The following is a 14,164-nucleotide window of genomic DNA, read 5'->3' as shown; positions in this document are numbered from 1 at the left end:
GAAGAGCAGTTCCAGACGGAGCTGGTGAGGGCAGCCTGGGCCAGATCCTGCAAGGCTTTTGCTGCAGCAAAAATAGAAATGAGACTTTTCTCATAAATAAGGGAATTAAGAGAACAATGAACAGGCTGGAGAAACAGCATAAACAGGACCGAAAGAGTTAAGCAACTGTGGTTACTCTTTAGCTGTTACTACTAACAAACAAGTGTAGCTAGACTCGTCCTTCACCAAGCTAATCCCTCTCTGAGCCTATGTGAATTCTATCCTGCACTTGGCATTCTTTTCCTCTACGCCCTCCTTTGTAATACTACCTCGAAACATTCTTCATTTCAGAAGGAATGTCTCAGACCCATCACTGCAGAGAGGACCAATCCCAGTTACGCCTGACTGTTTTGAAATTTTGCAAAAGAAAAAGAATGCAAGCCTGTCACAGCCTTGAGCCTTATTTCCTTCTCCAGACTACAAGCCCTGACTATAAAATTTCTCACTAACCCCTCCAGGGCAGGCACAGTACTGGAACCACTAGCCTGCTGTGTTGCCTCTTTGCCTGGCAAAGAAATAAAGCTATGCCTTCTCTTTCCTCCAAACCTCTGTCTCCATATTTCTAATTGGCATGGGTGCATAGAGAGCCGAGATTTTCAGCAACACCTTGTGGGCCAGAGTAGGGAGGCTGGATTTCATTATACACACTGTTATTTGATGTGTTGATTTTAAAAGTACATAGATTATTGAATCACACGATTTAAAAATATTTTGACAGCTGTGTTTCAATTATTTCCAATCTAGTTTCTTTTCTCATCCTGTGCATATTATTTTATGCATCGAAAAACACAATTCTGCCTCAGGATTCCAGTGGGAAAAGAAAGAGGATGCAGGGAATGAGGCCACAGGAGGGGACCCACTATGGCCTCTGTTATCACCTCCACCACCACAACCACCACCTCTGTGCTCCTGGCCTTGGGAAAGGAGGTGTAAATCCCCAGGTGTGAGCCCACGCCTACTGGAGGGTCAACTGTGAGTAGGTGATGGCAGATACAGATAAACTCAACATCAACAGCCTCAACCAATGACTGCTGCAAATGAGAGGGTCCAAGCCGCGCAAGGATGTCTGGCTATAGGAGAAAGAAAAAAGGGAACTGTGCTTAAAGTTCCGCCAAATCTTTCTCAGTCAGCCCATCCTACTAGAACTTGAAGCATTTCTCAAAATAGTGATGATACCCACAGGCAATACTTGGATTTGCTTCAACTTTTGGAGTATGGTGGTTTCCCACTAGAAAGCAAATTATAGTGGGGAACATGGACTTTGGAGACTATCTGCCTTTTATTGGCTAAAGAAAAAAGTCGATTATCCAGAGACTTTTTTTCTTCTCAGAAGCAACCACAAATGTGCCAGTATCAATAGAATGTATGGATTTTGTGATGAATGTAAAAGATACAATGTTACACTATGGAAAACGTGTTTCACAGACTGCTTTAACTGTTTACCAGTAGCAGCCTTCGTGGACAAGAAAATACTCTGCAGTTCTGGAGGTTTGTCACCATATCTTCAATCTATGGAGCAGATTTGGAAAACTATGTGACCCTCTGATGTACCAGACAAAGTCTTCTTTGTGACCTTTTGTGGTGTGACCTGGGTAAAGTTGTCTTAGGCTGGGATAAAAATGACAGAGGAGTGTCCTTCACACTTGGTGCAGAAGTGGTTGTCAAATTTCTCCGTAAGTATGATTTGGATCTTATATGTAGAGCGTATAATAAGGTGGTAGAAGATGGGTATGAATTTTTTGCCAAGAAGCATTTGATCACTTTGTTGTCTGCACCCGATTATTGTGGAGAGTTTGACAATGGAGATACCATGCTAAGTGCAGACAAAGTCTTTTTCAGATTTCAAAACTTGCAGAGAAAAAGAAGCTGAATGCCAGGAGATCCATTAACATCTCCAAGGGGTGTGATCACAAGGCAAGCAAGGAAATAGGTGTCATTTTGACACTGCTTAATTGGTACTTGTGATATAGAGTATATGACCTTCATTTTGTAAATTATATGGATTGTTGCTTGCTCAAATAGTGTTGGTGAGCCTGCTCCTTCCATTTTTGACTTAATGAATGATATTTGCTTGTTATAACAGCAAATAAAAAACTCTCCACACCCATGAAAAAAATGTTGTTTTTTTTTAAGTTTTGTTTTGCTTTTTACTTCTCTGTTCCTTTTGCAAACAACTTTAATGATGGTATTAAAGCTAAAAGCCTCGGGACAGTTTATCCTGTCTAGGAGGTAAGTGTACAACTGATCTGTTTTAAATTCACTACAACCCATGAATAATATGAATGTTCGTTTTCTTTAGGATATAAAGAGAGCCCTAGAGTGCTCAATCTGTACAAGTTATCATCATAAAATGCATACTGTTGATACAAACTGCTGTGCACAAAATATTTTTAAAACTTTGTTTCAAAAGGATTGCTTTTTTATCTTACTGTCTTGTCATGTACACACATTTTTATAGCTGTCCAAGTTGGGAGTAACTTTCAACCTTGCCAGCATCACTGGTATGATATGTATGTAATTAAAGCACACTTAAAGTGTCTGCCTACAATGTGGGAGACCTGGGTTCGATCCCTGGGTTGGGAAGATCCTCTGGAGAAGGAAATGGCAACCCACTCCAGTACTCTTGCCTAGAAAATCCCGTGGACAGAGGAGCCTGGTAGGCTACAGTCCATGGGGTCACAAAGAGTCGGACACGACTGAGCGACTAAACTTTCTTTTCAAACTTTTCCCTTTGTTGTTGTTGATTAGTTGCTAAGTCACATCCAGCTCTTTTGCAACCCCATGAACTGGAGCTCACCAGGTTCCTCTGTCCATGGGATTTGCCAGGCAAGAATACTGAAGTGGGTTGCCATTTCCTTCTCCAGGGAATCTTCCCAACCCAGGGATCAAACCCGCATATCCTACATTAGCAGGTGGATTCTTTACCACTGAGCTACCAGGGAAGCCCTATCATATACTTAAAATGACGATTAAAGTCATTATTTTAAATGTTTCTGTCTTCCCTAAAGCCAAAGTTTTTGTTGAACGTTGAGTGTCTACATATTGACACTCCTCTGAGTATAAGGTGGCTTAATTGTGTACACATGCTGCTTCCTAAGGATTCAAAAACAGGTTTTTGAATTTGAATAGCAGTTAGTAACATAGTGCTCCTTAAGCTATTAATGATTAAAGTTAATAACCTTTTGTACAATTTCGATATAACCTATTCATTAAGTAATCCTGTAGAGTTACATCAGGTCTGAACCTGTCCATTTAGAAATCTTCAAATTACAGAAATAATCCTGTTCTAAACAAGTGACCAGTTATGCTTTCTTTGCTTTACTTTCTTTATTCTATAGTGAAGTTGAGGCTTATAAATCAAAATAAAGGAACCAACTTACTATCCACTAGTTTATACAGAACTTAAAATATCTATGACTTTTTAAAACTGTGATCTGTTAAAGAGAATTGTTTCAGCAGATGACTGTCTATAATATCATGTGATGAAAATGAATTCAGACTTATTAAATGATAAACTTGTTAAAAATAAAACAATGATGACTTCCCTTGTGGTCCAGTGGTTGAGAATCCTCCTGCCAATGCAGGGGACACAGGTTCAATCCCTGGTCTGGGAAGATTCCACATGCCGCAGGGCAACTAAACCCGTGTGCCACAACTTCTGAATCCCACGGGCCCCAGATTCTGTGCCCCGCAACAAGAGATGCCACCACAAGAAGCCTGCGCATTGCAACTAGGGAGTAGCCCCACTCGCCACTAGAGAAAGCCCTCTTGTGTGCAGCAACAAAGACTCAGCACAGCCATTGCTGTTGTCCAGTCGCTAAGTCGTGTATGACTCTTTGCAACCCCATGGACTGCAGCTCACCAGGCTTCCCTGTCCTTCACCATCTCCCAGAGTTTCCTCAAACTCACGTCCATTGAGTCAGTGAGGCTATCCAACCATCTCATCCTCTGTCGCCCTCTTCTCCTCCTGCCCTCAATTATAAATAATAAAAATTTTAAAATAGAAAAAATTATTAAAAAAAAAAAGATAGCCACATAATTCTGTGAAAGGGTTCATGACACAAAGAAGATAAGATGTAGGTCTCTTCCCTGCACCCAAGCAGGACTGGTCTTCCCCAGAACCCCAGAACCTCAAAGTGAGGCTCTTAAAGAACACCCAGGGAACCCCTTAGTGGTCCACTGGAGACTGGACACTCTCACTGCCAGGTCGGGTTCAATCCCTGGTCAGGGAACTAAGATCCCACAAGCCTTACAGCATGGTCAAAAAAAAAAACCCCAAACAAAAAACACCCACTACAGGTGCAAAGACATTTTGAACTACCTAGGAGCTACATCAGGAGCTTCTTGGTGGGGCATGGGGAAACACTGGAAGGGGATCTGCATACCCTCTTCCCCATCTTTACCCTCTTCATCTGAAGTCTTTAATCAGGAGTGCTTCATTTGTATGTACTTTATGTATCAGGCATAGACATAAGATTTTCTTTAAAGAAAGAACACCATGGTATAAAAATCACTCACATACACCTTCAAAACCACTAATCTCCCATTTTACAGATGAGGAAATTGAGGCCCTTAGAAAGAGAGTTGTTGTGACACCAAAGCAAGACACAGCATGCTGTTTGTTGACTCTCAGGCATGTGTTATTTCCAGGAAAATTCAAAGCCTCTTCTCCACCCAGCCCTGCTGCCCACATGGGGTCAAATGGGGGTGGGAGGCCTCTGAGCAGAAGCAATGACACGCAGAGAGTGCGGAGTAAATAGGGGCCTAGGAGGTTTCATCAGGGGTGTCATGGCAGAGGGATGCATCTCCAGGAGCATCTTAGCATTCCAGATGACATGGAAATCACCAGAAATGGCCTGTAAAGCTGGAGAACCTCCCAAACAGGTACAGGAATTCGAAATTCCTGGGTGTAATCTAGGGCAGATTCATGGAAATATCACATTCTCTGCTTTTTAAACAAAACAGTCCAGCAATCCTCATTTTACCTGTTAATCCAAATATAATACGCATGTACATATTTGTAAGTATAAAGTGCCTCCTGCTGCTGGAAGATAGAAATGCAGAAAGAGGTTCACAATTTCATCCTTCAGGGCTGCTTAACAAGGAGTAGAATCATAAAAACCCAGAGTTGAAGGAATATAGGAACCTTCTAATGAGGGTCACAATATCTCTAGAGAAAGCCTGCAGGGCTGGGCAGCAGACATAAACGAAGGGTGTCCGGTGGTACTGAGAGGCAGGGTTAGGAAGACATGGGGAGTGCATTAGGCCCCCAAGGATGCTCAAAGTTAAGAATTCTTTTAATATTAAAAACTTAAAAAAATAGATTCTTATGGCACAGCGTTCAAAGGGTGCATGACAAAGAGGATTCACTGAAGAAAAAAACACCCTCTCCCGTGTGTTGCCCAGCCAAGTTTTCCAAGGAGGCAAAGAAATAGACAGATTTTCTCATAAAAGATATTTGTACACAAATGATGGCATATAAACACCATTTTTTTAACTTCTGTTTATTTTTTTAAACATCATGTGTTGTTAAGATCCTGGAGCTCTTTCTATATCCTTCAGTTCAGTTCAGTTCAGTGGCTCAGTCATGTCCAACTCTTTGTGACCCCTGCAGCATGCCAGGCCTCCCTGTCCATCACCAACTCCCGGAGTTTACTCAAACTCATGTCCATTCAGTCAGTGATGCCATCCAACTATCTCATCCTTTGTTGATCCCTTCTCCTCCTGCCTTCAATCTTTCCCAGCATCAGGGTCTTTTCCAATGAGTCAGTTCTTCGCATCAGGTGGCCAAAGTATTGGAGTTTCAGCTTCAGCATTAGTCCTTCCAATGAATGTTCAGGACTGATTTCCTTTAAGATGGACTGGTTGGATCTCCTTGCAGTCCAAGGGACTCTCAACAGTCTTCTCCAACACCACAGTTCAAAAGCATCAATTCTTCGGTGCTCAGCTTTATAGTCCAACTCTCACATCCATACATGACCACAGGAAAAACCATAGCTTTGACTAGACGGACCTCTGTTGGCAAAGTAATGTCTCTGCTTTTTAATGTGCTGTTTAGGTTGGTCATAACTTTCCTTCCAAGGAGCAAGCGTCTTTTAATTTCATGGCTGCAGTCACCATCGGCAGTGATTTTGGAGCCCAAATAAATAAAGTCTGTCACTGTTTCCACGGTTACCCCATCTATTTGCCATGAAGTGATGGGACCAGATGCCATGATCTTAGTTTTCTGAACGTTGAGTTTTAAGCCAACTTTTTCACTCTCCTCTTTCACTTTCATTAAGAGACTGTTTAGTTCTTCATTTTCTGCCATAAGGGTGGTGTCTTCTGCATATCTGAGGTTATTGATATTTCTCCTGGCAATCTTGACTCCAGCTTGTGCTTCATCCAGCCCAGTGTTTCTCATGCATGATGTTTCTGCATATAAGTTAAATAAGCAGGGTGATAATATACAGCCTTAACATACTGCTTTCCCTATTTGGAACCAGTCTGTTGTTCCATGTCCAGTTCTAACTGTTGCTTCCTGACCTGCATACAGGTTTCTCAAGAGGCAGGTCAGGTGGTCTGGCATTCCCATCTCTTTCAGAATTTTCCACAGTTTGTTGTGATCCACACAGTCAAAGGGTTTGGCATAGTCAATAAAGCAGAAGTGGATGTTTTGCTAAAACTCTCTTGCTTTTTCGATGATCCAATGGATGTTGGCAATTTGATCTCTGGTTCCTCTGCCTTTTCTAAAACCAGCTTGAACATCTGGAAGTTCACGGTTCACGTACTGTTAAAGCCTGGCTTGGAGAATTTTGAGCATTACTCTACTAGCATGTGAGATGAGTACAATTGTACGGTAGTTTGAGCATTCTTTGGCATTGCCTCTCTTTGGGATTGGAATGAAAACTGACCTTTTCCAGTCCTGTGGCCACTGCTGAGTTTTCCAAATTTGCTGGCATATTGAGTACAGCACTTCACAGCATCATCTTTTAGGATTTGAAATAGCTCAACTGGAATTCCATCACCTCCACTAGCTTTGTTCGTAGTGATGCTTCCTAAGGCCCACCTGACTTTATATTCCAGGATGTCTGGCTCTAGGTGAGTGATCACACCATCTTGGTTATCTGGGTCGTGAAGATCTTTTTTGTATAGTTCTTCTGTGTATTCTTGCCACCTCTTCTTAATATCTTCTGCTTCTGTTAGGTCCATACCATTTCTGTCCTTTATTGAGCCCATCTTTGTATGAAATGTCCCCTTTGGTAGCTCTAATTTTCTTGAAGAGATCTCTAGTCTTTCCCATTCTATTGTTTTCCTCTATTTCTTTGCATTGATCACTGAAGAAGGCTTTCTTATCTCTCCTTGCTAGTCTTTGGAACTCTGCCTTCAGATGGGAATATCTTTCCTTTTCTCCTTTGTTTTTTGCTTCTCTTCTTTTCACAGCTATTTGTAAGGCCTCCTCAGACAGCATTTTGCTTTTGAATTTCTTTTTCTTGGGGACGGTCTTGATTCCTGTCTCCTGTACAATGTCACAAACCTCCGTCCATAGTTCTTCAGGCACTCTGTCTATCAGATCTAGTCCCTTGAATATATTTTCACTTCTACTGTATAATCGTAAGGGATTTGATTTAGGTCATGCCTGAATGAATGGTCTAGCAGTTTTCCCTACTTTCTTCAATTTAAGTCTGAATTTGGCAATAAGGAGTTCATGATCTGAGCCACAGTCATCCCCTGGTCTTGTTTTTGCTGACTGTATAGAGCTTCTCCATCTTTGGCTGCAAAGAATATAATCAATCTGATTTTGGTATTGACCGTCTGGTGATGACCATGTGTAGAGTCTTCTCTTGTGTTTGTTGGAAAAGGGTGTTTGCTATGACCAGTGCATTCTCTTGGCAAATGTCTGTTAGCCTTTTCCCCGCTTCATTCTGTACTCCAAGGCCAAATCTGCCTGTTACGCCTGGTGTTTCTTGATTTCCTACTTTTGCATTCCAGTCCCCTATGATGAAAAGGACATCTTTTTGGGGTGTTAGTTCTAGAAGGTCTTGTAGGTCTTCATAGAACCATTCAACTTCAGCTTCTTCAGCATTATTGGTCAGAGCATAGACTCTATATCCTTACATAAGAACTTTTGTTTTTCTTTTCTTAAAAAAATACCTGCGTAGTATTCCAGCACATGAATATACCAAGTTTTTTCTTTTTCAAATAAAAAATTTTTTATTTATTTGGCTGCACCAGGCCTTAGATGCGGCACACAGGATCTTAGTTGCAGCATGTGGAATCTAATTCCTTGGGCAGAGATCAAACCTGGGCCCCCTGCATTGGGAGTACAGACTCTTAGCCACTGGACCACCAGGGAAGTCTCCCAAAGATTTTAAATCAATGTACATTTAACTTGTTCCCAATACTGGCTATTATAAGCAATGCTAAAGTTAATAATTTTGCATACGTGTATATACTCACACATATACACAATTATTAAGTAGGATAATTTCCTAAAAGTTGAAATTGAGAAATCACTTTCTCAAAGATTATGTGTATTTTTTAAATTGTTTTAATTGAGGGATAATGTACATGCAATAAAGTTAACAGTTGTTAAGTACAGAGTGTAATAAATTCTTACATACAATGTACATTGTCAGCATCCTAGAAGTCTCCATCTTGACCCCTTTCAGTCAATATCTGGCCCCTCAAAGGTAACTACTATATAACTTCTATAATCATAGATTAACTTCACCTGTTCTTGACCTTCATATTAATAAAATTATACAGTATGTGGTCTTTTGTGACTGTCTTCTTTTAACTTAACACTATTTAACTCAAGTATGTCTGATTCATCCATGTTGTGGTGTGTATAGTTTCTTGTTTTTCATTGTACATGTCTTTTGATGGAACTTGCTCCCATTTGTCTTGAGTGGAACTTCTGATTCATAGGGTGGCTCTATGCCTGGTCAAAGAGAAGGCCTATATTTAAGTTCAACGGATACAGTCCTAGTTTTCCAAAGTGGTTCTATCACTTAGAGATCTGTTGAAAATGCATGAGTGTTTTAGCAGCTCCATAAACTCACCACTACTTGGTAATTTCCATCTTTTTACATTTTAGCACTTATGGTGGATGTGTGAAAGTATTTCTTTATTGCATTGCTCTAATATCATTTACATCTGTTCCCATCCAGGGAAAAAGGAATATAAAGAATCTAGGGAACCAAACACCTGCATGAATGAATCGGTGATTAAATAAATGTTTATTTAATTTACATCTCCAAAAACCTTATTGATTAAATTCAAACACACAGACAGAATTTGGATTTTTGAAGGGATAGTGCTAAACCTTTTTGTTATTAAGACATTATACATCTTTCATAATATTTTGATGTCGAATGTATTATTTTTAAATCTTGTGGAAAGATGGTGGGTATTTTCGATGATTATAAGGATTCCATTTTGGTGAAAAAATATAAGAAAAGTTTATCAGCTATTTTTGTATGTACCTCTGTGTTTGAAGCTTAGTTATTTAAAACATATGTCTGTGAAGTCTATGCTCAGCTAAAAAAACCAGTATTTCTCTCTGATTTTAATTTTGCATTTCTCTGATGACTCATAAATAGTGTTGACCACTTTTTCCTGTGCTTTGACCAATTGGATATTTTCTCTGAAGTACTTATTTAAGATATTGGTCCATTTCAGTTGGGTTGTTTGGTCTTTCTTATTGATTTGTCAGAGAGCTTTATATATTCTGAATACAAATCCTTTGTCAGATATGTGTATTGTAAACATGTTCTACCAATCTTTTACTTGCCTTTCATTCTCTTAAAGTTTTCTTGGTTTTTCTTGTTGTTGCTTTTGCTTTTTTTTGAGGGAAAGAAATTATTAATTTTAACAAAGTCCAAATTTCAGTCTTTTCTTCTGTGGTTAAGTGTTTTTCGCATGTGTCTTGTACAAGGCAAAGTTGTAACCTCTTTCTGTTGGTTGTGCTGTTTCTCTAGCAAACGTAGCCCAGTCCCAGTGACTTCTGGGTGGTAGGTCTGTATATGCTGACTCTTAGGAAGTATGGGTGGGAATTCTTGAAACAGTGGGGTAGCTTGCCCACTGACAATTTTTTCATATAGGAGATCTGACTTGAATTTCATTTGAATCATCCTTATCCCTTCAATGATTAACAATATTGTTTCTGGAGTCACACTGATACAGGTTTGAATCTCAGATGTACTACCAACTCCCTGTGTGACTTCAGGAAAATTACTAAACCTTTCTGAATCTCAGGGTCACCGTCTGTTAAATGGGGTATGTATTCATCAGATTTCATTAGGTAAGGCTGTGTAAAAAACCATTTCAAATCTTTAAAACCAAAGTTTTCTTTTTTTGCCCATGTAACTCATTGAGCTTCACATGTCTTTCCTTCTAGAACCCAGGCTGAGGGAGCAGCTCCATCTGGACAGGGCATACTCATGAGAGAAGAAAAAGATCAAGAGTGCTAGTAGAAATACATGATGGCTCCTAATCCAACTGCTCAGATGTGGTGAAAGATACTTCTAGTCACATTCTACTGGCCAAAGCAAGTCACATGATCACGCCTGACATTAATAAGACTGGAAAGGACATTCTTCCTACAGGATGCATTGCAGCCACATAGCAACAGGTGATGATGTATAATCCTTGTTGATCTGAAACTAGACTACCAGGCATTTCTCCAGCAAAGATGGGTTTATTTGGGATCCATAGAGAATTACAATGTGGGGTCTACAACCATGGTGAGCCACTTGCAAGTCCCCAAGGGAAGGAGAATACTTTTATAGAAAAGGAAAGAAAAGTTGGAGGGCTATAGTAAACAAACACCTTTTCATTGACTGAGTTGTTGTCAGGACAGAAAAGGGCTCTTTCTATTTGCTGCTGGGCTATGCTAGGTCAAGGGTTGGGAGAGCTCCCCCTCTGGTCTCCCAACTCTATTTAATTCAGGTTTCTGTTTCTCTTAATTTTTTACATCTTTAACAGGCTTTTGTTTCTTAATTTTTTACATCCTTAACACTCACTTAAAAGCTGAGAACAACAATGCCACCTCAGTTCAGTCACTCAGTAGTGTTCGACTCTTTGCAACCCCATGGACTGCAGCACTCCAGGTTTCCCTGTCCATCACCAATTCCTGGAGCTTGCTCAAACTCACGTCCATCGAGTCGGTGATGCCATCCAACCATCTCATCCTCTGTCATCCCCTTCTCCTCATTCCTTCAATCTTTTCAGCATCAGGGTCTTCTCCAATGTGCTGGCTCTTTGCATCAGGTAGCTTTGACTAGACGGACCTTTGTCAGTAAAGTAATGTCTCTGTTTTTTAATATGCTAAGTTTGTCATAGCTTTACTTCCAAGGAGCAAGCTTCTTTTAATTTCATGGCTGAAGTCACCTACCACAGAATAATAACAATTCCTTTCTTATGGCAGTTGGGAAATTAAATGAGGTGAAGCATGTCCAATGCTTAACAGCGTATACTGTGTTATAAGGGCACAGTAACTTAATAAGGGCATGCTCAGTCACTCAGTCATGTCCGACTCTTTGCAACCCTATGGACTGTATGTAGCCTGTTAGGTTACTGTGTCCATGGGGCTTTCCCAGCAAGAATACTGGAGCGGGTAAAAATACATTTTTGTTTAGTCACTATGTTTTGTCCAACTCTTTGAGATCCCATGAACTGTAGCCTGCCAGGCTCCTCTTTCCATGGGATTTCCCAGATAAGTATACTGGAGTGGGTTGCCATTTCCTTCTCCAGGGGATCTTGACAACCCAGGGATTGAACCCAAGTACTTTGCCAACAGCCATATAGTCAAACTATGGTTTTGTCAGTCCTCGTGTACAGATGTGAGAGTTGGAGCATAAAGAAGACTGAGCACTGAAAACTGATGCTTTCAAATTGTGGTGCTGGAGAAGACTCTTGAGAGTCCCTTGGACTGCAAGGAGATCAAACCAGTTGGCCCTAAAGGAAATAAACCCTGAATATTCACTGGAAAGACTGATGCTGAAGCTCCACTACTTTGGCCACTTGATGCAAAGTGTGAACTCACTGGAAAAGACCCTGATGCTGGGAAAGACTGAAGGCAAATGGAGAAGGCAGCAGCAGAGTGAGATGGGTAGACAGCATCAACTCAATAGATATGAATCTGAGCAAACTCCAGGAGACAGAGAGGGACAGAGGAGCCAGGGATGCTGCAGTCCATGGGGTTGCAAAGAGTCAGACACAACTTAGTGAATGAACAACAACAAGCTTAATAAGGGCACATTACTATTACAGGCTATTATTATTTCTTGATGCCAAAAATTTTCTGTTTACTGGACTGGGCTAATCCTGACTTGACAAGAAGAAAAGAAGGAGCTATAATTACTCCCAGTATTTAATTTGGAGACAATAAAACATTGAGTCTAAGGGCACAGGCTTTGTAGTAATGTGGGCTCCTTAATATGGGGCACATGATCTTAGACAAGTTATTTAACCTCTAGGGTCCTTTGGACTATGTTATAGACTTGTAATTAGAGCCAAATTAGCCAAATCCTATGTACAAAGTGACTTCCCTGGTGGTTCAGATGGTAAAGCGTCTGCCTACAATGCGGGAGACCAAGGTTCGATCCCTGGGTCGGAAGATCCCCTGGAGAAGGAAATGGCAACCCACTCCTGTATTCTTGCCTGGAAAATCCCATGGACGGAGGAGCCCGATAGGCTACAGTCCACGGGGTGGCAAAGAGTTGGACATGACTGAGTGACTTCACTTTCACTTTCTTTATGTACAAAGTAAGTGCTGAGTATTTGTTGAATTACTAAATGTGGATTTTAGACTTAATTCAAATATTCAGTGAACAGCTTGCATAGTTCAGTTCAGTTCAGTCGTTCAGTCGTGTCCGACTCTTTGCGACCCCATGAACTGCAGCACGCCAGGCCTCTCTGTCCATCACCAACTCCCGGAGTCTACCCAAACCCATGTCCATCGAGTCGGTGATGCCATCCAACCATCTCATCCTCTGTCGTCCCCTTCTCCTCCCGCCCCCAATCCTACCCAGCATTAGGGTCTTTTCCAATGAGTCAACGCTTCGCATGAGGTGGCCAAAGTATTGGAGTTTCAGCTTCAACATGAGTCCTTCCAATGAACACCCAGGACTGATCTCTTTTAGGATGGATTGATTGGATCTCCTTGCAGTCCAAGGGACTCTCAAGAGTCTTCTCCAACACCACAGTTCAAAAGCATCAATTCTGCGGCGCTCAGCTTTCTTCACCGTCCAACTCTCACATCCATACATGACCACTGGAAAAACCATAGTCTTGACTAGACAGACTTTTGTTGGCAAAGTAATGTCTCTGCTTTTAAATATGCTATCTAGGTTGGCCATAACCTTCCTTCCAAGGAGTAAGCGTCTTTTAATTTCATGGCTGCAGTCACCATCAGCAGTGATTCTGGAGCCCAAAAAAATAAAGTCTGACACTGTTTCCACTGTTTCCCCATCTATTTCCCATGGAGTGATGGGACCAGATGCCATGATCTTAGTTTTCTGAATGTTGAGCCCTAAGCCAACTTTTTCAGTCTCCTCCTTCACCTTCATCAAGAGGCTCTTTAGTTCTTCTTCACTCTCTGCCATAAGGGTGGTGTCATCCGCATATCTGAGGTTATTGATATTTCTTCCAGCAATCTTGATTCCAGCTTGTGTTTCTTCCAGCCCAGCGTTTCTCATGATGTACTCTGCATATAAGTTAAATAAGCAGGGTGACAATATACAGCCTTGACAGACTCCTTTTCCTATTTGGAACCAGTCTGTTGTTCCATGTCCAGTTCTAACTGTTGCTTCCTGACCTGCATACAGGTTTCTCAAGAGACAGGTCAGATGGTCTGGTATTCCCATCTCTTTCAGAATTTTCAGAAAGGCAATGCCAAAGAATGCTCAAACTACCGCACAATTGCACTCATCTCACATGCTAGTAAAGTAATGCTCAAAATTCTCCAAGCCAGGCTTCAGCAATACGTGAACCGTGAACTTCCAGATGTTCAAGCTGGTTTTAGAAAAGGCAGAGGAACCAGAGATCAAATTGCCAATATCCGCTGGATCATCGAAAAAGCAAGAGAGTTCCAGAAAAACATCTATTTCTGCTTTATTGACTATGCCAAAGCCTTTGACTG

General features: G+C 41.1%; 1 pseudogene; it reads left to right on the top strand.

The window, feature by feature from the left end:
• Window positions 1-1,022: 1,022 nt before the first annotated feature.
• LOC145528945 (serine/threonine-protein phosphatase PP1-gamma catalytic subunit B-like) lies at window positions 1,023-1,969 on the top strand (annotated as a pseudogene).
• Window positions 1,970-14,164: the final 12,195 nt, after the last annotated feature.

This window comes from Giraffa tippelskirchi, chromosome 12 (assembly GCF_054371585.1).
Source record: "Giraffa tippelskirchi isolate mGirTip1 chromosome 12, T2T-mGirTip1v1.2.pri, whole genome shotgun sequence".
Taxonomy (NCBI): Eukaryota; Metazoa; Chordata; class Mammalia; order Artiodactyla; family Giraffidae; genus Giraffa; species Giraffa tippelskirchi.
The sequence above is the reverse complement of the archived record's forward strand: the minus strand, read 5'-3'. Positions and strand labels throughout refer to the sequence as shown.